This window comes from Nomascus leucogenys, chromosome 18, assembly GCF_006542625.1.
Source record: "Nomascus leucogenys isolate Asia chromosome 18, Asia_NLE_v1, whole genome shotgun sequence".
NCBI lineage: Eukaryota > Metazoa > Chordata > Mammalia > Primates > Hylobatidae > Nomascus > Nomascus leucogenys.
Genome location: NC_044398.1, coordinates 95,367,097 through 95,394,046, shown reverse-complemented (window position 1 = coordinate 95,394,046; position 26,950 = coordinate 95,367,097). Strand labels below are relative to the sequence as shown.

At 41.7% G+C, this 26,950-nt stretch overlaps 1 pseudogene; it reads right to left on the bottom strand.

Annotated features, from left to right (window-relative positions):
- Positions 1-5,805: 5,805 nt before the first annotated feature.
- On the bottom strand, positions 5,806-5,920 carry LOC115831363 (annotated as a pseudogene).
- Positions 5,921-26,950: the final 21,030 nt, after the last annotated feature.

Genomic DNA, 26,950 nt, shown 5'->3' with positions numbered 1-26,950 from the left:
CCTCCTGGGTTCAAGTGATTCTCCTGCCTCGGCCTCCTTAGTAGCTGGGACTACAGGTGCCTGCCACCACACCCAGCTAATTTTTTTATATTTTTAGTAGAGACTGGATTTCACCATATTGGCTAATTTTTCTATTTTTAGTAGAGATGCGGTTTCACCATGTTGGCCAGGCTGGTCTCAAACTCCTGATCTCGAGTGATCCACCCACCTCAGCCTCCCAAAGTGCCGGGATTACAGGTGTGAGCCACCACACTCATCCCTCGGCTACATTATTTCTCGTCTCACTTTAGCATAAGCTTCAGGAGTGAGACCACGATCATTCAGACTGATCCCATGGGTGATGCTGGCATCTGATTTATCACTGTGATCAGTCTGAGTAAAAGTTCTGCTTCTGCCCCCATACTTCTCAGAAGCGCAAACATTGGCTCCTCTTCACCGGCAGCTATCCTCTTAAAAAGCCAGCCATTCATTTACTTTACTTCTCGTTGTCACTGAAGCTCAGGTTCTTGGGAAATAACCCAGCACATATTAGAAGCTTCTCTTTTAGGGACTGTGTTAGCCAAGTCGGCAAATCCTAAGTCCCAAAGGAGACAGACTGTGAACTCACAGGGTGTATCAAGGAGTGTGATTTAGGAGCAGCCATTTTAGCAGCACTATTCTTTCTTCAACCTCAATACCCAAGGGGTAGGAACCCCTTTGTCCTTTCTTTTACTCATTTGTTTGCTCATCAACAATGCTACAACTTTCCCCAGAGTGCTGAGCACTAGGGTTACCAAAATAGGGTAAGTATAGTCAGAGGCATTTGAAATATGTCAGAGGCTTTGAAACAGCGACTGCATCTTGAATAGGGGCGGGGTCAAATAGGGTGGAGACTTGCTGGGCTGGATTCCTAGGAGGTTAGGCACACTTATCACAAGATGAGATGGGAGGTACACAGGTTTGGGATCAAAGGATATAGGTCATAAAGACACTGTTGATAAAACAGGAAGCCAGCCAAAACCCACCAAAACCAAAATAGTGATGACAGTGACCTCTGGTCCCCCCTCACTGCTCATTATATCCTAATTATAATACATTAGCATGCTAAAAGATACTCACACCAGCACCATGACAGTTTACAAATGCCATGGCAATGTCCCAGTAGTTACCCTATGTAGTCTAAGGAGAGAAACCCTGGGTTCTGGCAATTGCCTGCCCCTTTCCAGGAAAACTCAGGAATAATATACTTGTTTCGCATATAAACAAGAAATAACTAAGTATACTGAGTTGAGCAGCCCATGCTGCTGTTCTAAGCTGTAGCCATTCTTTATTCCCTTACTTCCTTAATAATAAATTTGCTTTCACTTTACCCTATGGACTCGCCCTGAATTGTTTCTTGTGCAAGATCCAAGAACCCTCCTTTGGGGTCTGGATCTGGACCCCTTTCCGGTAACAGTCACAGAGTGAAACATTACAAATGTGCCTGACATACCATTAGGTGACCATCCTAACCTTTAGTATTAAAATCTATGGCTGTAAAATAAAGTAGGCACGCTTAGTAACACTTAAAGCACACATTTGAGATCTCACAATTTCCAGGGGTCAGAAGACTAGGTGTGGTTTAGAGATGGGCCCTGTGCTCAGGATCTCCCCAGCTACAACTGAAATGCTGACTATGGCTGTGATTCTCATCTGAGGCTTGAGATCACCCTCCGAACTCATCAAGGTTGTCACCAAAGTTTGGTTCCTCATGGAGGTGAGATTAAGGTCCCCATTTCCTTGCTAGTTGTTAGCTGGTGACTTCTCTTAGGCCGTAAAAGCCGCTAGCCATTCCTTTCCAGGCAGCCCCATAGAAAGTTTACTATGTTGATATTTGCACCTTCTTCCAGGTGAGCAGATGGGTGCTTTTTGAATTTTTTCACATTCTTTTAAAGTTTCTTCTAACTAGTTCAGGCTCACCCAGGATTATCTCCCTTCAGATTAACTCTGTCGACTGATAAGTCACCTATTACTGCTACCAAGGGAATGCTATCACATCCTAGCCACAGACTCCCCCATACTCAAGAGGAGATGATGCAGAGCTTGTTCACTAGGGTGCAGAAATCCTGCCGACCATGCCTTGTAAATCTGCTTGTTTATGTCAAAGTAAAAAGCACTACTGTCTTTGTGATAAGAACCACTTCATCTCCAATTCCCAACTTTCAAGGTAGACAAGGCCACCTATTTTCTGGATAGGAAAACCAGGTCTCGTAAGTTCGACAATGCTGCACAGCTACTAGAAGTTGGGGGAGCCAGATTAGAAGCTTGGTCTGAAAAGCAAAGCCTTGGAAATGTCCCCCAGGACACGGAACTGTCACTGTATAGCTTTCCCAGGACTTTCCTAGTGAGCTGCCAGATCATTAGACTCACAATAAATGTAAGTCTTTGCATAAGTTGTTTATGGTAGCATAACATGTTACCTCCAAATTTAACAGCTTAAAATAACTAACATGGCTGGGAACAGTGGCTCATGCCTTTAAGATTTTGAAGGCCAAGGCAAGAGGATCATTTGAGACTAGGAGTTCAAGACCAGGCTGGGTAACATCAGGAGACCCTGTCTCTACAAAAAATTAAAAAAATTAGATGAACACCAAGGTACACTCCTGTAGTCCCAGCTACTACTCAGAAGGCTGAGGCAGAAGGAACACATGAGTACAGGAGGTCAAGGTTAACGCTACAGTGAGCCAAGATCACTCATTGCATTCCAGCCTCAGTGACAGAGACCCTGCCTCAAAAAAAAAAAAAAAAAAAAAAAAAAAAAGAGAAAAAAACCATTTATAGTTTCTGTGAGCCAGAGGCCCAGGTTGCTCAGGGTTTTGCAAGAGGCTGCAATCAGTGTTGGCGGGGGCCACTGTCATGTAAAGTGGTGGCTGGGGAAGGATCCATTTCCCAGCTTACTTGCAAAGCTATTAGCAGGATTCAAGTGCTTGCAGACTGAACTGGCGGCCTGAGTTTTTTGCTGACTGTAGCTGGGGGCCTTCATTCCTCAGTTCCCAGCCATGAAGGCCTATCTGTAGGTCAGCTCACAACATGCAAGCTTGCTTTATGAAGTAATGCCAGCTTTCTACAGCAAGTAAAAAGAGCCAGAGAGTGCCCTCAAGATGGAAGCCACAGATTTCGTAACCTATTCTCAGAACCAACATCCTGTCTTATAAAGCTTGTCTTATAATTTTCATGGGCAGTAGACACCCACTATAGGAAACAGGAATGAATCATAAGCAGTTGAGACTTCCATGGGACCTCAGATGTACAACCAGACACCGTGCTCTTTGCATCCTCATCACAGAGGTCCCAAGCAGCACATCCTACCATTCCCTTCCACCCTTATGTTTGTCTGGACAAGGTTCTGCTGACCTACACCTTTTCACTTAATTCTATTTCTGAAAACTAACCCTTTTTCTGCTGGTTAAATGAAGATTCCCTTTCTAATCAATACAGCTCACTCAATACCTTCCCCAGCAGATTCTTAGTACATCAAAGATGAAAGAGCTGAAGCCATTTTTTCCTCCCCTCTCAATGTGGTGCATGGGTTGCCTGCACCAGAAGCACCTGGACAGCCTGTTCACAAGGCAGGTATCTGAATCCCTTTTCTGACCCTGGCACAATTAAGGTTGCACAATTAGGTTCACAATCACGTGAAATGCTTTTATAAAATACCCCTGCCTGAATTTCACCCACAAGGATTTGATTTAATTTGATCAGAGTGGGCCTGGGAAGCCCGACTCCTACTATTCCATCCTCATTTTATATATGAGAAAGCCAAAGCTCAAGAAGGGAAAGCAATGCTGATGTGGTTTGGCTGTGCCCCCACCCAAATCTCATCTGGAATCATAGCTCCCACAATTCCCACGTGTCGTCGGGGTTGGGGGGGACCTGGTAGGAGGTGGTTGAATCATAGGGGTAGATCTTTCCTGTTCTGTTCCTGTGATGAATACATCTCATGAGAGCTGATGGTTTTATAAAGGGTAGTTTCCCTGCCCAAGTTCCCTCTTGCCTGCCTCCAGGTAAGATGTGCCTTTCACCACCTGCCATGATTGTGAGGCCTCCCCAGCCATGTGGAACTGAGTCCATTAAAGCTTTCAGTGTCAGGTATGTCTTTATCAGCAGCATGAGAACAGACTAATACAGTCTCCCCAAGTTGTTAGCTAAAAAATCCAGGGTTTGAACCCAGTCTCAAGGATTCCGAAGACTATACTCAAAATTTTATTTCAAGGAATTGGATGTCGTGATTCCTCTTCTACCGCCCATGAAGGTCACATTAGCTTCTCTAAAGAGCTGAAGTCAATTTTATCTTTGAAAGATTTATCTTGAAGTTGGCCTTTTTAGTCCTGTATTTTTCAAAATTTAATCTGGACTTCACGTTTCTCTGGTGCCACCTTGAGTAGCTCAATAATTGACCTTATGAATTCTTTTTCTGGCAATTCAGAGATTTCTTCTTGATTTGGATCTATTGCTGGTGAGCTAGTGTGAGCTTTTGGGGATGTTAAAGAACCTTGCTTTGTCATATTATCAGAATTGTTTCTCTGGTTCCTTCTCATTGGGGTGGACTAAGAAAGGAAAGACCTGGGGCTCAAGGGCTGCTGTTCAGATTCTTTTGTCCCATGGGGTGATCCCTTGATGTGGTTTTCTCCCCCTTTTCCTAGGGATGTGGCTTCCTACGAGCCAAACTGCAGCGATTGTTAATGTTCTTTTGGGTCTAGCCACCAAGAAGAGCTACCAAGCTCTGGCAAGTTAGCCCTTTTTAATAGGACTGATGCTTAATTCAGTTGTCCTGTTAGCCCACAGTTCATTTATTTTGGCTTCTTTCATCCCCTTTTAATATGGATATACTGATGAAGACTTCAAAATTCACCAAGAATTTTTGGGATCTAATTTCTTCAACCACTTTACTCTAGGGTCATTTTTAGAGTAGGTGGCTCTACCCGGTTCTCAATTTGAAAACCTCTCAAAATGTGAATGAGTTCGAGTCATATTCATTCCTAAGCTATCATGGTCAGTAGTAAAGATCTGTGGAATATACCAATACCTTTAACTCCAGACATGTTCTCAACAGAGAAGCCTTTAAAACAAAAGGCAATCTTGATATAGCAAAGTCAACATGAAATTGGAATAGAAAATTAATATAACTGAGATTCCCCCCATATCCCATAGCTTTTAATCTATTCTACAACCCCTAGAACCCACTTTAAATTGAAAGACAGGATCTTACTCTGTTGCCCAGGGTGGAGTACAGCAGTGCCATCAAAGCTCACTGCAGCCTCCAACTCCTGGACTCAATCCTTCTGCCTCAGCCTTCTCCTTCCCGAGTAGCTACAACTATAGGTGAATGCCCCCAAACCCAGCCAATTTTTAAGTTTCTGTGGAGATGGGGTGTTGCTATCCTTGCCCAGGCTGGTCTTTAACTCCTGGCTTCAAGCAGTCCTCCCAACTCAGCCTCCAAAGTGCAGGGATTCCAGCATGGGCTAATGTCCCCAGCCTGGAACCAACCTTTATGGTTATCAATACTCCCATCAGTTTAACTTTCTCTGGTATAGGTATAATATCCTTTGAGATGGAGTCTCACTCTATCACCCAGGCTGGAGTACAGTGGCATGATCTCAGCTGACAACAACCTCCACCTCCTGGGTTCAAGCGATTCTCCTGCCTCAGCCTCCTGAGTAGCTGGGATGACAGGTGCATGCCACCACGCCCAGCTAATTTTTGTATTTTTAGTAAAGATGGGGTTTCACCATATTGGTCAGGCTGGTCTCAAACTCCTGACCTCACGATCCACCCAGCTCGGCCTCCCAAATCCCTTCTTACATGTATCAAGACTCATACTGAACAATGAGTTCTGGGTTGCAAGAGGACTTTTTGAACCTGTCTGTAAGTGTTTGTCCACATGTTAAAACATACAAGTGCTGAATTTTATTTTTAAATGACATAATTGGATATATTTATGGGGTATGATGTGATACCTTGATACATGTATACATTGCAGAATGAGGAAGTCAGGCTAACACATCCATCGCCTCGCATGCTTATTTTTGGTAAGAACATTTAAAAATCCATTCTTTTAACACTTGAGGTATAATACATTATTAACTAAAGTCACTTTGATGTGAAAAAGTCAGAACTTGGTCCTCCTGTAAGGAACTGAAATGTTGTACCTTTTGACCATTTCCCTCGGCCCCACCCACTCATATCCCCAGCCTCTGGTGGGATCCTGCAATATTCTCATTTCTATGCCCCACTTATTTCAATTAAGATCAGAATGAAGAGATAACCCATAGATAGGGAGAAAATACTTGCAACTCATACATCAACTAAGGAGATCATATCCAAAATATACAAGAAACACAAACCACTCAATAAGAACACAAATATTTACAAATGGGCAAAGAACCTAGATAATCTCAAAAAACATGTAAAAACCAGATTTTTAAAATACTCACTATTGTTAATCAGGCAAATGCAAATTAAAACCACAATGAGATATTACCTCATACCTGTTAGAATGGCTATCAACAAGAAGACTAAAGATAACAGGTGTTGGCGAGGACGTAGAGAAAAGAATCTTTGTATACTGTTGGTGGGAATGTATATTAGCACAGCCATTTTGGAAAACAGTATAGCGGTTTCTCAAACTAAAAATAGGGTTACCCTATGCATTAGTTCATCTTCACGCTGCTAATAAAGAACTATCCAAGCCAGGGTAACTGATAAAGGTTTAATTGACTCACAGTGCCACATGGCTGGAGAGGCCTCACAATCATGGCAGAAGAGAAAGGGACATCTTACATGGTGGCAGGCAAGAGTTTCTACACGGGAACTCCTTTATAAAACCATCAGATCTCGTGAGACTTGTTCATGGAACAGCTCAGTAAAGACCCATCCCCACGACTGAATTACCCCCAACCAGGTCCACTCGTATGACGTGGGGATTATTACAATTCAAGGTGAGATCTAGGTGGGGACAGAGCCAAACCGTATCACCATATGATCTAGCAATCACACTTCTGGAGATATATATATATATCCACACACACACACACACACAAACACACACAGAGGAATTGAGATTAAATGTTAAAGACATATCTGTACTCCCATGCTCATTACAGCATTATTCACAATAGTGAAGAGTGGATATAACCTAAGTGCCCACTTGGAAGTTAATAGGTTTTTAGATATCATTTATACATAGTGGAATACTATTCAGCCTTCAAAAGGAGAAATTTTGTCATTTTCAACAACACGGATTAGTCCAAAGTCTATATTCATTCTACTATCCTATGACCCCAGTCTGGTAACAGGTACTTTCTAGTCTGCAAGAGAACAAGAGTTGCAGAAGCTCAAATGCTAAAAAATAGATAGTGGATGATTTGCCCACAGTGATCAATATTTACCCTATGCTCAGACTAATCAGAGGAAAGACTTTTCATATTATGTTGGTTTGGATTCATTCAGTTGCAGAAACAGACCTCTAACTCAAATTGGCTCAACAGCAACAACAAATGTGTTGGAGATTTATCGGGTCCTGAGTTCAGACATGCCTGATTTCACAAATATGCAACGTCGTCAGAGCTCTTTTCTCATCTCTCGGCTCTGCTTCACTTTGTTTAGTCCTTTTTCTTTTCTTCCTTCTTCAAATTGGCTGCCTCTATTTGCTGGGGTAGTTGCCATCTGGCAGCCTCGAGCCTATATTGCTTCAACTTAGAAAACCTAGCTAAATAGACGGCTTTTTCTTCCTCGCTGGAACCATGTATAGCAAAGACCTAGCATATGCTGAAGAAGGATTCTGGTTGGTCCTCCTTAGACCAATCAATGTGCCTGGTAGGAGTAGAGTGCTCTGATTGGCCAGGCTTGGATCAGTGTCATTAACAAGGTTTCCATGCTTTTCACACACGAGATGGTGTGCCACGAAACACATCACATTGCCAAAAATAAAAAGAAAATACTTTAGTAGTTAAGAGCTACAGGTGTATACATGCTGTAGTCCATGACCTTGAATTTCGGCCCTGGGGCTTAATGGCATTTACAAAATGAAAACTACTTCCCAGCTGTGAACTGAGTGAACTACAATACTTGATGTCCTCACTTTCTGTGCTTAGTGGCAACGGGATTAGCTGGTAAAGTTGGAGAAGAAACACCATAAGACTTGGAAGCATAGTTGAAATTTAATTTTCAACATAACCATGACGGTAGCCGTTAAGTATTTCCCCCCATCTGGGAAAAAGCTAAGTTAATTTTTGAAACCTTGAAGAAACGAAGACCACAGACATTGCCCATCTCGAAATCGCTCTTCTTTAGTTTGGCTGCCTGCTGAGCTAATGACCCACTGACTGGGTTTTAGGCTTTTGAAAGCCTAGCTCTAACATCAAACTTTCATGTCAGCAATAGCAGCCTGTCTCTAATGAATTTTTTATTTGTTTACTCATTGCTTCTCTGGGATATAAAAGTAACACTCATCTTTTTAATATTAAAGCTAGAACTTTAAGTCAGAGCCTAATCCAATGCCTAACGGTTTAAAATCACTACATCCAAGACAGCTTCCCTTTTGGAGAAATCATACTCCGAAATAAGGGGAGATGGTACTATGGGGAAGGAGTGACACGTCATGTGTATGTTCTTTTAATCCTTTTGTAAGCAGAGAGCTACGTTATTAGCATCCAACTGTGTACTGTACATCACGTGGGTTCCAGGAACACATCCACCAAACAGCTGTGGTTCCCTCCCCCTTCAAGAGGGTCAGCTCTTGATTTTGCTAACTCTTTCCTCCGCCATGTAAGCCTGGGTTTTTTTTTTTTTTTTTTTTTTTTTTTTTTTTTTTTTTTTAACTCCTGCGGATTTAGAGACCATCAAGAGGAGAAAGCGCCCTGCAGAGAAGTGTGGAGTGAGGGTGTTCAAAGGAAGACTCACACCTCGGAGCCACTCATAGGCCCAGGAGGATATTTAGCTAAACGTTGGGATGTTGTTTACTAGCCTTTCACACATGCATTGGAAAAAATAAAATTTATTAATACAATCGGACGGGAGAAGAGCCACCAGGATGCAAAAGACTGACTATGGAGATAGCAAACAACAGTGATGACCTTGGGCCAGGGTCCGAGTGGTGGGAAACCAAGGGAGGGGCACCAGGAACCCCTCAGGGTACTGGATATGTTCACGATCTTGATTTGGCAGTAATTTCAATGGAGTGAACACAGGTAAGAACTCATTGAGTTGCATTCTTTCGGTTCACTTTATGTCAATTATACATCAGTAAGTCAGTGTAGTGTGAGTTTTAAATAATGAAATATCATAAATCTACAAACACATGAGATGGAGTCATAATGACTAGTCTTTGAATCCCAACTCTGCAAATATTAGCTATGCAGCTATAAATGTGCAACTTCAGTTTTCTTATCAGAAAATGGGGATAATTCAGGGAGTTGTGAAAAGAATCGATGAGATACTGAAATCCCCTCGTATGAAGTCTAATGTTCATACAGAGGCACTCAAACCATCAAACCATTTGGTTAATTTACACACACTCCCCTCCTCACATTTCTGTTGGGGATGCTTTTCTTCCTACCACTATCCCTCAAAATTCAAGGATCCACTAATAACGCAAAAACCACATCTGTTAACACATAGATGTTAACACTGACAGATGGCAGGTAAGCACAGGATGTTCCCATGTACTGTATACATCTGATTTAATCTTTCAAAAGTTCTACAGTGTGGATTAAAACACATGCCCCTATTCTGAACCTTACCCAACTCATAAAAGTGTTCTTAAGAATGGTACGTGCTTTCCCAGAACATCCCGGGGGCCTTTTATAGATTCCGATTATTACACCACCTTCATTCATGTAAAAACATACTGCTTTCTAAAAATTTCACGGAGTGGCTAAGTATGGTATCTTAGAATAATTGTTTACTCCATTTGAAAATAAAAATATATAATGTATTCACTGATGTATTCATCTTTATTAAGATCTGCTAGAACAACATATGCCAAGTTCAACTGGGTCCCAACAAGCATGCATACAGGTTCAGGGCAGATATTTTGGAGTCTGATCCATCAGGTAGTAAATCCGGGGTTTTTCCAGTACCTCCCCTGGATGACTCTAGAAAAGTCATCAGCCTAAGTTTCCTTCTGTAATAAGATGGGGAAAACAACAACTTGTCATATTGTGGTGAGAATCAAGTAGTATAGCCCTATTTACAGGCTAAAAAGCACCATTTATCTGCTGAAGGATGCAGGGGACAGATTGACTCAGATATTCTCACTGAGGTTCCCCATTCCCAAAGGAGTGAGGCCGGTGGTCAGTTTCAATCTAGGGTTACATATCCATTGGCTACTTTAAAATACATACTGTCAGTGTGCTCTGCCATATTGAAAGTTCTTCAACAAGTCACGCCTAAGTGGCATCATAAGCAGGTGGAAAAAATTACTGTTCTCAACAAGGCCCCACTTGGCAGCTTCATACCTTGTGACATAAGCAGGCCCCGGTGGCTGCAGAAAGATCTGGCAGGATAGCCACACCAAGAAAAGACAAGTTTATCTCCACTTTAAGCTTCTCTTTCCATTTGCTCCTTCTATTTCAGGATAGACAGTAGAGTTCCTTGTGTGTATCCGTTTGCACTGGTGGAGACCCCACAATGGGAACTCACTGTCCCCAAACCATGTGTAAACTGGCATGGCCATTCATGGATGAAAAAGTAGACTCTTGAAATAAGGACTAGAACACTATGCAAATCTCTGAATAGGAAGCTTTCACCTATTTCCTATAAATGACTATTTTCATAATACCTCATAGGTGATAACTGGTATATTAGTTGGTTCTCACCCTGCTATCAAGAACCTGAGACTCGGTAATTGACATGTTTAATTGACTCATGGTTCCACAGGCTGTACAGGGAGCATGGCTGAGGAGGAAACTTACTATCATAACAGAAGGCAAACAGGAAGCAGGCACGTCCTCCATGTTAGGAGCAGGAGGAAGAGAAATGGAGAACATGCCACACACTTCTTAAAAACCAGATCTCATGAGAACTTACCATCACAAGAATAGCAAGGGGGAACAGCTGGGCAAGATGGCTCACACCTCTAAATCCCAGCACTTTGGGAGGCCGAGGTGGACGATCACCTGAGGTCAGGAGTTCCAGACCAGCCTGGACAACATGGCGAAACCCCATCTCTACTAAGAGGCATGGTGGTGGGCACCTCTAATCCCAGCTACTCGGGAGGCTGAAGCAGGAGAATCGCTTGAACTTGGGAGTTGAAGGTTGCAGTGAGCCCAGATTGTACTACTGCACTCCAGCCTGGGCAACAGAGACCGACCCTGTCTCAAAATAAATAGTAATAATAATAATAGCAGCAAGGAGAAAGTCTACCCTCATGAGCCAGTCACCTTCCCCAACATTGGGGGTTACAATTTGACATATGGCCAGGGACACAAATCCAAACCACATCAACTGGATCTGTAATCTTTCCTGAACTCAAGACACTTGCTTTTCAGGCCCACTGACCAAGTATCAAATCCCGGCCCCCTTCCCACGTTTCTGGATGACCCTGGGGATGCACTTCCCATTTAGAAACCTGTTTCTTCCTATGACAAAATGGGATAAGTAAGACTACGAAACCCCACAGGCTATGGAGAGAATTAAATGGTACAATAAATAAAGTTCTTAGCACTATGCTTCACACACACCTAGGGTGCAATAAAACCTATTGTTGTTATTGCTGTCATGATTATTTTTGCTCCAGGTATTTTTCCACAGCCTGATAAACTCAGGGTGGGGGAAATATCTCCAACAGAAAGGAGATAGCATGGCATTCCTGACTTCAGAAGGGAAAGCCAGGTTGAAGAGTTTTGAGTTATCTAGCTCATTGCTTTTTTTTCTGGTTCCCTGGCATGACTCTCCCCTGGGACAATGTTTTTCTATAGACAAATTTCCACATGTAATAGAAAAAAAAAAATCGAGGGAAAAAAGTTACACTATTGCTGAAAATTGTTGCTGGAAAAAATGAAAGACTTCATTGAAAGCCTGAGGCATTTTAGAACCAGTGTAATCAAATCCCTGTCTCTGCTTGAGGATCAGAGCATCCGAAACATAGTGTGGGCTGGGTCAGTGGGTGTAGGGACAAAAAAACACCACATAACGTGAGTTACCCATGCCTTGTGTGTTGCTTTCACATCTCCCGTTGAACACTTAAAACTCAGTGATGCATTTTCTGAGCTTTTCTGCTTCGCTGAAAATCACGTCAAACAAAACTTGCTGCTCAGTTCCTATGTGTAAACTCACCATACCTGATCTGCCAACAAGATGCAGTTTCCATATCTGCAAAGGGGGGATAGTAATGATATCGACGCCTCCTAAGGTTGTTTAGAGGAGCAAGACTCACCATAAAGGAAATTATGTTGTGCTTGACACAAACTACGCTGAGCGCTTTAGCCATTGTTATTAGAAGAGATAAGTAGTCTTTGGACAGCTCACATAATTTCTCAGATCTCTATGAAACTCTAAGACACTGGGCCAGAATTTAGAATGAGCAGCACAAATTTTATGAACTCTCCCAAATTGCTCAAAGATATTCTGTTCTTTTCTGATGCACAAATAAAACCCAAAAGTGTGTGTGTTGTGCCAGAGAAAGAATCTCATGTGCAGTGGATATACTCAGACAAAAGCTCAATCTAAATTTCGGAAACTTTTAAAGTCAAATCAACTACCATATTGTAGAAATCAAACAAACCAGGTATTTGGTTCTGTTTCCAATTTCTTAATGTATTAGATTTCTCTAGAGGGACAGAACTAATAGAATACATGTATATATGAAGGGGAGTTTATTAAGGAGAATTGACTCACATTCACACGGTAAAGTCCCAAAACAGGCCATCTGCAAGTAGAGGAGCAAGGAAGCCAGTGGTGGATCAGTGTGAGTCCCAAAACCTCAGAAGTAGGAAAGCTGACAGTGCAGCCTTCAGTCTGTGGCCAAAGGCCTGAGAGCCCCTAGCAAATCACTGTTCTTAGTCCAAAAGTCCAAAAGCTGAAGAACCTGGAGTCCAATGTTTGACGACAGGAAGCATCCAGCATGAGAAAAACAAAGGCTAGAAGACTCAGCAAGTCCAGTCCTTTCGTGTTCTTCTGCCTTTCATCCTAGCCACAGTGGCAGCTGATTAGATGGTGCCCACCCAAATTGAGGGTGGGTCTAAGTCTGTCCCAGGACACTGACTCCAATGTTAATCTCCTTCAGCAACGCCCTCAGACACACCCAGTATCAATAGTTTGCAGCCTCAATCCAATCAAGTTGACAATATTAACCAATCACATTTGATATTGTTTTCAAATCTACTTTAACTATTAAGAATCAAAGAAATATGCAAGTAAAATTTGAAGTTAGGTTTTTTTTGTTTTTTTTTTTGAAATGGAGTTTAACTCTTGTTGCCCAGGCCAGAGTGCAATGGTGAGATCTTGGCTCACTGCAACTTCTGCCTCCTGGGTTCAAGTGATTCTTCTGCCTCAGCCTCCCAAGTAGATGGGATTACAGGCATGCGCCACCATGGCTAATTTTGTATTTTTAGTAGAGATGGGGGTTTCGCCATGTTGGTCAGGCTGTTCTTGAACTTCTGATCTCAGGTGATCCGCCCACCTCGGCCTCTCAAAGTGCTGGGATTACAGGCATGAACCAACGCACCACACTAGGCCGCGAGATTACGTTTTCTAAATGAACATATTTATGCTGTTTTTCTGGATGACATCTTCTAGTCCTAGTCTTAGAAATATTCATTCTACAGTTAAGTACCTATAATTAGTTTCAAAATGGTACACGTACCTTCAATAATCTGACCCTCTTCTTTTCCTGCCATCTTCTCTCATGCATCTCAGGAGTCACTTGTACCAAATAACCCAATTCCCTGATGTTCCAAGTCTTTTTACCCATGCACCTGCTTTACTTTGCTTACATAATAAACCTCTACACATTGTTCAATTTAACTTTGAACTATTCTAAAGAAAATAGTCTAAGTGACTCAAATAGGAGACTTGATTTAGCTGACGTGCTTTGGGGACCACCTGAACCAGATTTTTTCAGACGGAGCAGGGCTGGAGTTTCTAGGGCAAGAACAAGAGAAGGAACAGCAGAGCAGCACATGTTCTTTAGGTACCATTTGACTCATGGAACAGTTCTCATCAGGTTAATGGTGTCTTTGGAGTATGGGATTGTGGGTGATGGGGACTGACCATTTGACTCATGAAACAGGTAACGTCTAACTTCCAGGAAACTTGTAGTTGGAATGGTTAGGAGATAGTTCCAGTTTTTTATGCCTCCGCCTCAAGATCCTCAGCAAACCCATCCTGATAATTGTCCTGACAGTGCTTTAGACAGCTTTCAAGCCTCTTACAGTCATGTCTACAAGACCTCTCCAAGATATTTGCCTAGTATTTCTGGGGAAGGAAGGTCAGACAGACCAGAGAGACCTGTCTCTTTTTAGAAAGTCTTTAATCCTATCCTGAGAGCACCACTCTTCAAGACCTCATGTAAACCTCATCTCCTCCCAAAGTCCTCACCTCCATCACACTGGATTAGGGTTTCAACACATGAGTTGGAAGGACAAACATTCAGCCCATGATGTGCACAGTTTTATTCAAAATACAAAATTTGAAACAGCCCGTCAACAATGGTTGACTATAATGGAATTCTACCTACAGTGGAATACTCATCAATAAAAACACCCAAGGACTGGGCACAGTGGCTCATGCCTATATTCCCAGCAATTTGGGAAGCCAACGTGGGGGAATGGCTTGAGGTCCGGAGTTCAAGACCAACCTGAGTTACGTAGACGACACAGTCTCTACTATAAAATTAAACATACAAAGTTGTTCTGTACCAAGTATGATTCTTAATATTAAGGAAGGCAGACACTAAGGAGTACATTCTAAACGATTTCATTTATATTAAAATTTGAAAGCAGCCAAAACCTAATGGTGATGGAAATCAGGTCAACGGAGTCTTTGGAGTATGGGATTACAGGTGGTGGGGAGTGACTAGGAAGGTAAATGAGGGGCCCTCTCTGTGAGAGTGAGCATTTTATAATCTTTCTAGGCATGTGGGTTATTACAGATATGTGAAATTTGTCAAATCTAGCTGATCTTCCTGACAGATTGTGTTTTACCGTATATAAATTATACTTAAAAACCCTTGGTATACATTTGAGAGGTATTTCAGTGATCTGCAGGTCATTCGCCCTGCAAAGAATCAAAATAGTGTTGCTGTAGCACTACTCAGAAGAGCAAACACTTGGAATCAACCTAGGTGCCCATCAACAGTGGACTAGATCAAGAAAACACGGTCCATGTACAGCACGGAATACCATGCAGCCCGAAGAACAGAACAAAATCATGTCCTTTGCAACAACATGGACACAACTAGTGGCCATTATCCTAACGGAATTAATGCAACAACATAAAACCGAATACCACATGTTGTCATTGATAAGTGGGAGCTGAACATTGGATACACATGGAAATATAGATGGCAATAATAGACACTTGGGACTGCTAGAACAGAGAGGAAAGGAGGGAGGAAGGAGGGAAAGACAAAAATAAACTATTAGGTACTATGCTCAACCCCTGGGTGATGGGATCAGGTGTACCCCAAACCTTAGCATCACGCAATATATGCATATAACAAATCTGCAAATGTAACCCCCTTAATCTCAAATAAGTTGACGTCAAAAAAAATGGAGTTTCTGTACACTGGTTGGCATTAGTCATCTTTTCCTGGCTGAAGATCTGGACAAGGTGGCTGGTGTGTTGACTACAATAGTGTCAGAGGTTCAGAATGTCATGCTGGGGGATGGGGGGATTGGGGAGTAGGAATAAGACTGTTGGCTTCAAAGGAGAATCTCCTAACAGTCATTTTATATGACTCTGGGGAATGGGGTCGAGTCTGTGCCCATCAATGGCTACTCTAATGACAAGCGAACTCAATTTGCACCCAAGTTCACAAGCTGTTGAACACAACTCATACCTTGTTGACTGTAAACACCTGTCATGAGATAACTTATCACAAGCCTTTATTGAAAGTTTATGGAAATATTGTGCCTTGCCCTTTTTGCCAAGCAATCACATAGAAATCAACCTACAAAAGTGTAAGATAACCCACAAACTAAGGAATAAGGATTGTAAAAGCTTTAGAACTCTATTCACACCCAGAATGACTTATTTGGCTCTGAGCATGCACCATAAGAAAAAAAATGCAATGCTATTTTCACATTGTAAGACACTCTCAAAATGATGCAACTCATTAACTAAGGATATTCCTCAGATTTGTCATGTTAAAAAGGTAGTCTACTATGCTAATCAACTGTGTTGTACTAAAATTCCACGTAGATTAAATGCATTACTTGCCAAAAGGAATGTGTCATATATACAACACCCAAGGCCCCCTGTTACAAGCACACACACATCCTGCCTCATAATAGAAGTGTGTAAATTATCAAAAGTCTTCGCACAGAGCCAAATGCTTCTTTAGTTTTTGGCTACATGATTTTAAACAGAACTGAATGAAATGATCCCCTTGTGGCCAAGTCAAACACTTCTGCAAATAATAGCACCACGACACACACTCATATCTCTGGGTCTGAAAGCACTTTAGGTGTCTGGCAGTAGGGTTAACATGTGCTTTAGATTTCAGTTTTAGCCTAGGATTGTAGAAATGAGTCTGTCACCTACCCAAATGAATGTCTTAAGTGTAATTTTGGTGCACACAACACCCCTCGCCCAGTGTCTAGGACAAATGGCCATGATACGAGTTTAAAAACCTGCAAGAGCAAGAGAGATCACTATTATCTACTGTCTCCTGCACTCCTTCCCCTCAAAAGGATATCATGTAGCTGGATTGCCAAAGGCTGCCTCAGCAATAATACTGTCACTCACTCAAGGTCCAGAGAGGGAAGACCTGAGAGGAAGCTGCGCAGAGCAGGAGCACTGAGCTCCAGGCCTCCTCTCATCACTTCCTAGTTACAAGACCTTGGACAATCTAGTTAGCCTCCCGTTACAGAATACTCATTCTTGAATGAGGGTAGCGATGGGGATGCAAGTAGATGGACGTAAAGGGCTCGGAACTGCCTAGCACATGGTGCTTTGAGGTTGCTGATTTCTGCGCTCCTCCATGCCTTAGCTTCCCCATCTGATCGATGACCTAGATGGGCTTCTCCAAGACCTCCAGCTCTATCATCTATTGCCATTTGATGATTCATGGTGCCCTTCTCCATAGGCTACCCATCACTCCCCCTCCTCCCTCTGCTTCATCCCAAACCTCACACCAGTGTTTATAACGAGTCCTACTTCCGAGTAAAGTGTCCTTCCAAGGACTTCCAGGGGAGAACTGGCATCATTTGCTTATTGTGGGAAGCAATGTGTGTCGTGTTTAACACAACATGAGCTTTGAAGCAAGACAGAACTGTGTTCATTCACCAGCTTTGTCACTTATCAAGTGACTTTAGGAGAGCTTTGTAAAGCCTCAGGCTCCCCTTTGGTTTAATGAAGATAATAGTAGCTCTGGCATCAGGGAGCTGGTTGTTGGAAGGATTAAATTTTATACATGTGAATGTATAAAATACTTAGTGCAGTTTAAATACCAAAGCATTTTAAACATTCTATAAATTGTTATAGAATAGCAGAAGTAGTATTCAGTCATTCAAGACAGAAATAAAAACATAGGAATCATAGAAAATATATAAAAACTGATGCCTTAAGAGTAGAGGGAGTGTGATGAAGAAAAGCCAAATTCAAGTGGGTTTGAATCCAGTTGTCACTTTCTGGGTATTTGATTTGGGGCAAGATCCTTCTTAGCTTAGTGTCCCCAGTTGCAAAATTGGTACAATGCGACATACCGTAAGCCCCAAATTGGCACCGGGTACTTAGTATTTAGGAGGCATAAACTATATAGAAGCTCCTATTGTTAGTTTCAGGGAAGTAGTAGAGCCCACTGTTGTCAGCCTCTATGCCAGGTAAGGCTTAATGTATCCACATGGGAATGTTTTCCTGGCATAGAGACATTACTGATTCTAGGGAAACCACTGATGTCCACTGAAGCAAGAGCAGGAAACACTGACATGTAGAGTCAAAGATGGACATTTCTAGAACAGGGCCAAGAGTGCACAAGAGAGAAAGGAATATAAACCAAACCGTAAGACTTGTTTGTTCTTGCTGCCATACTATAAGGATCCATTTGTGGCCCTATATAGCTCTTAACTGTAAATCATTATTGAAAGTAAAATAGCACTGTGCATAGTACATGCAAATACCGTGAGTGGCATTCCAAGAAATAGCAAATTTTGGAAGCTAAGTAAGTTGAAGCAAAATAAGTTTAAGGGAAATAAGTCAACAAGTAATTCTGTGTAGTACTGCTAATCTTGCTAGGAGATACAAAAACATTATTCCAATACTATCCAATGATACTCACTTGTGTATGCCAGTGTTTAAATATTCTTACAGGCTACAGTGGTTTATAAAGCAAAATATACAGATAGCCATTCATTTAAAAAGGAAACAGGCTCACCTGAAGATATAAACTTTTCAAAGATACAAAACTTTGAAAAGTTTTGGACTCTTAGTTCCACCAACATCAATGCAACATGAAAGGCATTTTTCCCTATCTTGACCATTTCTTACAAAAACAATCAGAATTTTGGATAAGACAATGTTTTGTTTTAAAATCAAATGAAGGATTTTAAAGTGTTAAACATTAAATAGTTTTCATTTGTGTAGCAATTTTCCTTTAAAGTTTATTTTTGTTAATATTTTCTATGATCAAGTCTCCATTAGAAATGATTCTTACATGTAACTACAGTATCTAACATTGTCACAATGTCACTTTATCATAATAAATCACGTTACAGAAAATCTAAAACATTTACTATAATCCTATTACAGAAAAATTCACTTTATCATCATGGTCATGCACTAGACAGTGTTATATAAAATACAATAAAACTTACGATATGGGGGGAATATCTGCAGGAGTCCCAGGAATTTCACCTTGTTCTCAAATCCTGAAGATTAAGATGTCAGGAATTTGACGACACTAGTGAAACTAGGTCATACATACACCTAGCAAGTATTTTCTCTGCACGAGCTTAGTTACTTGTGAATAGCCAGCTTTCAGTTAGTGGTAGAGACAGACATTAAACAAATAAGTGAAAACTAAGACTAAATTAGAAATGATGCCTGCTGCCCGCAGTAGACGCTACGGGGAATACGTGAACCAAGGCTTCAATAATTGCATCTGTACTGCCTTCTACCTTGAGGGCACAGCTCTGTCCCGGGGGTCACATGGGATCTGCAGGTCCCCACCTCTTCCATGACTGCTGGCTTCACAGCTCTGTAAGTCCTAACCGTAAGCAAACACCTGACCCAAGCTGACCAGAGTACCCCACGCTGCCTACTCCCACCAGTGACTGGTCCAGAACGTGGGCCTGTGACCCAAGCATGAAATTCACCTTCCTTTTCTGGGGTTGTGATATCTAAAGCTAGAAAAGTCATCTTTCCTTTCTCATCTGCTAACTACACAGCTGAGCTATAGCTGTATCAGCCGTGGCTCTGGCTTGAGAGCGAGCTTGTTTGAGAGAGTAAGAGCTCCTACTGAGAGGTGAACAACACAAAAGGTATCTTGACGGCATTTCATTCCCTGTGTCCTATCCCTCCCTCACCTTATTACATAAGCCACTCAGTCTACCTTTTAACCAATTCTGGACAGAGTTAGGTTTTTGCCGACCAGAGTATTCTTTACTAATACATAATGCCTTGAGAAACAGCTTAATACTCTAAAAAGAGAGCCACAGGAAATGGGTAAACTCTGGTGGTTCTACATTCATTGGTGAGAAAGGCAAAACAAACAACGATGATGTAAAACGGATTTGCATTCCTATTGATGTAAAGGAACACAAGACTGCTGTGAGACCCAAAGGCATATATATTGGGTATAACTTTTTAAATACAGTGTTTTTATTTTACTTTATGTTCTGAGGTACATGTGCTGAACGAGTAGGTTTGTCACAGTTATAAATGTGCCATGATGGTTTGCTGCACCTATCACCCATCATCTAGGTTTTAAAGCCCACATGCAATAGGCATTTGTCCTAATGCTCTCACTCCCCTTGCCCTCACCAGACAGGCCCCAATGTGTGATGTTCCCCTCCCTGTGTCAATGTGTTCTCATTGTTCAACTTCCACTTATGAGAACATGTGTTTGGTTTTCTTTTCCTGTGTTTCTTTGCTCAGAATGATGGTTTCCAGCTTCATCCATGTCACTGCAGAGGACATGAACTCTTTTCATGGCTGTATAGTATTCCATGGTGTATATTTTCCATGGTGTATATTCCATGGCCTCATTTTCTTTATCCAGTCTATCATTGATGGGCACTTGGGTTGGTTCCAAGTCTTTGCTATTGTGAATAGCACTGCAATAAACATACATGTGCATGTGTCTTTATAGAATGATATATAATCCTTTGGGTATATATCCAATAATGGGTTTGCTGGGTCAAATAGTATTTTTGGCTCAAGATCCTTGAGGAATCGCCACACTGTCTTACTCTATGCTTTATTTCTAGATACTCCCTGAACACCAGCTGTGTCCTACTGCTACAGAAGTTACATTATGGATTTATCTCCCTAAGGGCAAGGGGGCCACAGAGAAGAGTTCAATCCTTGAAGCATGAAGACACAAGAGTAGGACCTTCCAGACATGCAGCCGAATGAGTAAGAGTGTGGTGGTATGAGACAGCATCCCTATAATATGGCAGCGGGAACCATCCTGGGACAGAAAGGGTAACCTGGGGAGGAAGAAATCCAGCCAGGAGTGCTCAGAGGGCCACACTGGACCAAGCAAAAGACATCGGGCTGTGTGTTCCCTGTGTCTCCCATTCCCTCAGGATGAGTTGGTTTCAACGACGCCATTTAGAGAGCTGGGCAAGCTTTCAGGGCCTGCTTCTTTGTGAACAACCACGGCTGCCCCAACCAAAACGGAAGACAAAGCAGATCTTAGTGTGCCGGCTTAATGGGAAACATGAGCCATCTGTGAGTGTTCCTTCTAGTTCATTTGCTTCATTGGCAGGTATTAAACAGCACCGTAAAGATCGAGAAATTATGGAAATGGGTATTAACCTTAAAATCAGAGTACAATTAGAACATTTCACTGCATAATTGTTTGGCAGGGCCCGAGAGTAAGCAGAGGATTTCCAGCTCTGATTTATCGGTCACAGGTTGTGTGACTCTTTAGAATCTCCAGGGCTAGGGGCACATTCTGGGGGGTTGCCCCTGAGATGACAATACAATTGTACCATGGTTAGAAACTGACATCGTCTTTGTCTGATTCTTGGCAACCCTTCTCCGAGCTGCTGGATCAGCATTGCAGGAGCCAAGCAGTGCACCATCCGGATAAAGGCAACACGCAGAGAATCTAGAGAAACCTTAGTACCACACTCCCGTGTCTTTGTCAGAGAACGTGTACCATGTTTGCTTGTAATTAGCACTCTGACAGACGTCAGAGAAAACGGCTAATCACTGACATGGCCCACAGTGCTTTGTAAGTAAACACCATATTGCAATAGACATGCAATTAATTATACAACCCTCCAATTAAACATGTTCGCAATGAAAATGGGGTGGGAGAAAAGCTATCAAAACCGCACTGCCAAACATTCTTTTTTCCCTCCTCTAAGAAATAACAAATGACTCAACTCTTGAATGTCATCAGGCTGTTTCCAAGCATCTCTTGGCTTCAGGCCTGTGGCTGCTACTGTTTCTGGGAAGTTTCAAGCTGCTGGAACAAAAGCCTCTTGCATATATTCCAAACCCAATGTCTTGACTGTTGTGTGTATAGCATTGGAGGTTCTGTTTTTTCGTTTTCTTACAATGCCAGCATCCCATTTCCATAATACTGCAGATTGTGGCACTCATTGTTCATCTCTGTACCCTCCCTTGATGACCTTGACTGGTAGGAACCACTTTAAGGTGTTTAGAAGATTATGCATGTTTTCCCACACCCAACTGATATGGCTGTGCATCCCACGCAGTCCCCTTTCCCGTGCATGGGAAGCCTCTGGTGTAAGCAACAATTGTAAAGATTTCCCCGGGATCAGGCTGTAGCTAGACTTTCCAAGAAATCACATCTTTGTCTAGTTTATGGTTTGCCCTATTCTTTCCTTACTCATTTACAGGTTTCTCCCGAGTTCCCTCAATTCAAATGCCATGGCCAAGAAGAAAAAGTTCTACTTCTGGGAACCCCACTTAAGACAACTACCGCATCTTAATATTGATGTTTAGGCTGGGCACGGTGGCTCACGCCTGTAATCCCAGCACTTTGGGAGGCCAAGGCAGGTGGATCACAAGGTCAGGAGATCGAGACCATCCTGACTAACACGGTGAAACCCCGTCTCTACTAAAAATACAAAAAATTAGCCGGGTGTGGTAGCAGGCACCTGTAGTCCCAGCTACTCAGGAGGCTGAGGCAGGAGAATGGCATGAACCCAGGAGGCGGAGCTTGCAGTGAGCCGAGATCGCACCACTGCCATACAGCCTGGGCAACAGAGCAAGACTCAGTCTCAAAAAAACAGTAATAGTAAGACAAAAATATTAAAAATATTGATGTTTAAACTACATATGGCAGAGACTTGTTTTCAATCAGGGTGAATTTATATAAATGTACCACAAAGTGAGTGTTTTGCTGGCAGTTTGCATCATTTGAATGTGAACAATGGAGGATGTTTAGAGGAAGGGATGCTTGTACGAAACTTTGAAAGGATAAGAGGTTCCAGATAAAACATACAGTAAATTAGGATGATTGGAACACACGTGGGCACAGCCGTCAACCTGACTAAGCAACTATTTGAGTACTTACTGACAGGTACTTAGAAAACAGAAGTGCCATTGTGCCCTTGAAGTGTTTTGTCTGAGGTAGACGAACACATAGAAAACATTTGAGCAATATAATGCTCAATAATAAAACATTATATGTCAAGTATTACACATCTGTAAGATACACTTAATCCTTATTTTTAAAAGTTATGCAGCAATTTCTGTTATCACCATTTTGCAAATTTAAAGAGGCTCAGGGAGGTTAAGCCACTTTGACAATGTCACTTAAGCTCACAACAGGTGGAAGTGTGACAATCAGGATCCGAGACAGGTGTATATTAACAAGCGAATGACAAGATTAGATGAGGTTCAAGGAACTTACATGAGAAAAGATGGCTTCACAGCTCTGTAAGTCCCGTAAGCAAAAAAGTAGACCCAGAAGACGACAGAAGCATTTCACTGTGTAATACCCAAACTGGCATGCACCACTGATAAGCCAGAGATACTGGCAAAGCTTGTCTGCTTCGCTTTCAGTGTTTAAGCCTCGTTGCTTCTACTGGGAAAACTAATAACATAACAAATGAAACTATTGTTCAGTTTCATTAAAAATAAATCTGATAAGATGGGCAGAATTGAATTAACCAATCTCAATAGAGTTCTTGTTATTGGAGCAAACGAAATATTCCCTCTAATAGAGTAAGTCCTGGTTCATTTTGGCTGGCTAGAGCAGCTCCTTGCTACAGATTTGGTTTCCAGCTCTTGGCTCTGGGCAGTCCCACACTAATGTTAGTATTAGCAGGTCAGCATAATGGATCAGCATGCTAGATCTGGCAAGAGTGCTGGATGGATCTGCATGACAGATGTAGGGGCCTCGGTTACCCTTGGCAGACAAGAACTGTCTTCCCCTCCAAGGAAGTTAGATTTAGGGCCCTGGAGCGTGCAAGAGAGAAATGGCTCTTGTTCCAGAGAGGGTGAGGTTGGCCTAGAATCCTGGGATGGGCTGCTCTTGGAGTCAGGGATGGGAAAAACAGACACTCAGCATGCCTGCTTGTTTTGGCTGGCTCTAATTGAAGTTAGTGTCAGCAATATTTCTATTCCTTTGTACTGGCTGAAGTTCAAAGGCTCAAGATTGCATAGCTAAAGGGAAGCATGCAGGTACTTGTGTGAATACACACAGAGGGCACATACACATTTGCGTTACTTTCCCCCAAAAAAGGATTTTACGCAGTTTATGAAATGTACACAAAGACAAGATGGAAAAAATTGGGATCCAAGGTAGAAAATAGAGTATTATCGAATGATTAAAAGCATCTCTCCAATTACAGAGCTGAATCACTTTTTAAGAGACTACAAATTTTGCTCCAACTCCACTAGTGGATGTGGAATATATGCACACACATTTTTTTTCCTCCTTGTTCTAGAGTCATTTTTTAAACCTGATCCTTCTGAAGTTTAGCTGCATATTTAAAGAGGAAACTGAATAAAAGTAATAATGAATGAAAGGAGGAAGAAGCGAGTGATGTTAAACAAATTTTGTCCAACTCTCCCTGCCAATTCCATTGCCTCCTTTACAATGTATTCTCGACATCACAAAGCCAAGAGTGTGGTGCTCACTATCTTCAGACCATTTATGCTCTGAAGTTTCAACTTTTGTCGCCCAGGCTGGAGAGCAATGGTGCAATCTTGGTTCACTACAACTTCTGCCTCCTGAGTTCAAGTGATTCTCCAGCCTCAGCCTCCTGACTAGCTGGTATTACAGGCACCTGCCACCACACCTGGCTAATTTTTATATTTTTAGTAGAGACACGGTTTCGCCACATTAGCCAGGCTGGTCTCCAACTCCTGACCTCAGGTGATCTGCCCCCCACCCTTGGCCTCCCAAAGTGCTGGGATTACAGGCATGAGCCACCCTACCTGGCCAGAAGTTTCCTATTGAGGTAAAATTCAGTCATTATAACAATATAGTTGAGGTGGGGTTGTGTGTATAGGAAGAAATAGCAGGCCGATGTTTCAAATTCTGCTTTTGCTACTTTCTCATTGAGTGACATCACCTCTGAGCATTGGCTTCCCTCTCTGTGAAATGAAGGTTCTAGCTGCCTTTGAGAAGAGCTTCTGGGTCTAGATAAGAATATGTATGCCAAGTATCTAGTTGCGCATAGGTGAGCAATGTGGATGCATTCCCTCAGTTCACTCACGATTTACACAACACTTCTAAGTACTAAGAATGTAGCTATAAACAAGCCAGGTCCTTCTCTACTAGACCTAATAGTTTATTAAGCCATCTGTCCTGTTTATATATCATCCACATACAGAAACTTCACACATTAACAAGCTTGCTTCTGTAATGAATGCAGTTAGGTATCTCTTTATTCGGATTTTCGCATCTGAATTTGAAAATCTTGTTTATGTTTTAGTCAGGTTAGACTTGGGACAATGGAGAACAAACTGGTAGAGCTGGCTGGGCAACTAGCTGTATAAAGACTTGACCTCACATTATTTCTTTATCCCTTCACTGTGGTTTAGATAGACTCCAGTAGGATTTAATCTTCTCAGCTTCACTACTGGCAGTTTAAGTAAAATAAATTTTAATTTTGTAATTCAGTCCCAGAAAGCCAAGAGGGTAGCCTTCCATTGAACTTTCTTCTAAAATTTAAAAAGGAAAGAAAAAGACAAAACCAGCTGCATTGATAGGTTAAGATGGTATATCTTCCCTGATGGTTTAAAGCCATGAAAGTAAATACTTGCCATGAAAACCTGATTTAAAGATTAAAGGTATCATCATGCACATAGAAGGCCTAATTAAGCAATTTTGGCTAAGTTAGGACGTAATGTACACAACTTGACACAACCAGTTCGATTTTCAGTATTATTTCCCCTATTCGGACCCGTCAGTGTTTCATACTTTAGACAAACTTGTAGCTAGGGCAAGACCCTTTCATAAAATTGGGAATATAATCATAATGCAAGAGCCCACACAGAACTTCAGTGTTGAGTCTTCTTCAAACAGCCTGTGAGAAATAGTATGGTTACATTCATGTTACAGATTAGAAAACTCATTCACAAAGTGGGTAATGTGTTCAAGGAAGTGCTGTTAATGAGTGAAAAACACAGGGAATTCAGTAAGCACACCAACTTCCAACACAGGACTTACCATTAGTATACTTCAGGACCTTGGACAGGTCACCTCCCCACATAGACATTGGTTACCCATAGGTCAAGTCTGGGATACTAGACAATTAATGTCTCAACCACCTATGACACTTAATGATTTAGAGTTTCTGGCAACTTATGTGATACAATGTATTTGCGCTGTCACCAAGCTTAACTTTCTTAGTAATTCGGACCAAGTGATCATTAGATGTTAGGAAGCAATCCATTATTTAAAAATGTAGATTCCTTCACCATATAGGAAGCATATGGATATGATATTGTTTTAAGACTCAGTAAAGAAAAAAAAAGTTGCAACACTTGAATACAATAAGATCAGGAAGAAATCAGAACCTGTCTTCCTAGAGACCCAAGCTTAAGATACATTTGAAATATTTCCTTTACTAACTCATATCCATTGTTTGGGGCAAGTTTATAGGCTTTATTTCTGAGCTAGAAGTAAATTGTAAATGGGTCAGTGGCTTCCAGAAACAAATCATCGACTTTGTCTCGCACTTGCTTTTTCTTAAATGCACCTGTGTTGCTTTCTCACTTCTATTTCTCTGGTTTTCACAATATGACTTTCAAAGTTGCTGGAAATAATCATTGCATTCCACTCACATGGAGAAATCAAAAGCAAATATAAACTGCTCTCAGCTCACTTCTAAATCTAAGCAGAGCCAAATGCTGCTAGATATCGCTTTGTATGCTGTTAAGATGCAACATCTCTTTGAATGGAATAAACAAGAAAAACCTCCAAGTGGTATGCTATTGCTAAAACATTACTGAGCTGCCAAATTCATAAACTAATATTGCAAAGTAGCCCTTGGCACATGTCATTCTCAGCAATTTGTATTCTCTTTCACATACCGTCTGTAAAGTATACCGTTTTTCCTCAACAAGAAAGCTGTCTTTCTAGATGGTTGATTAGAAAAAAATACAGAGGAATACT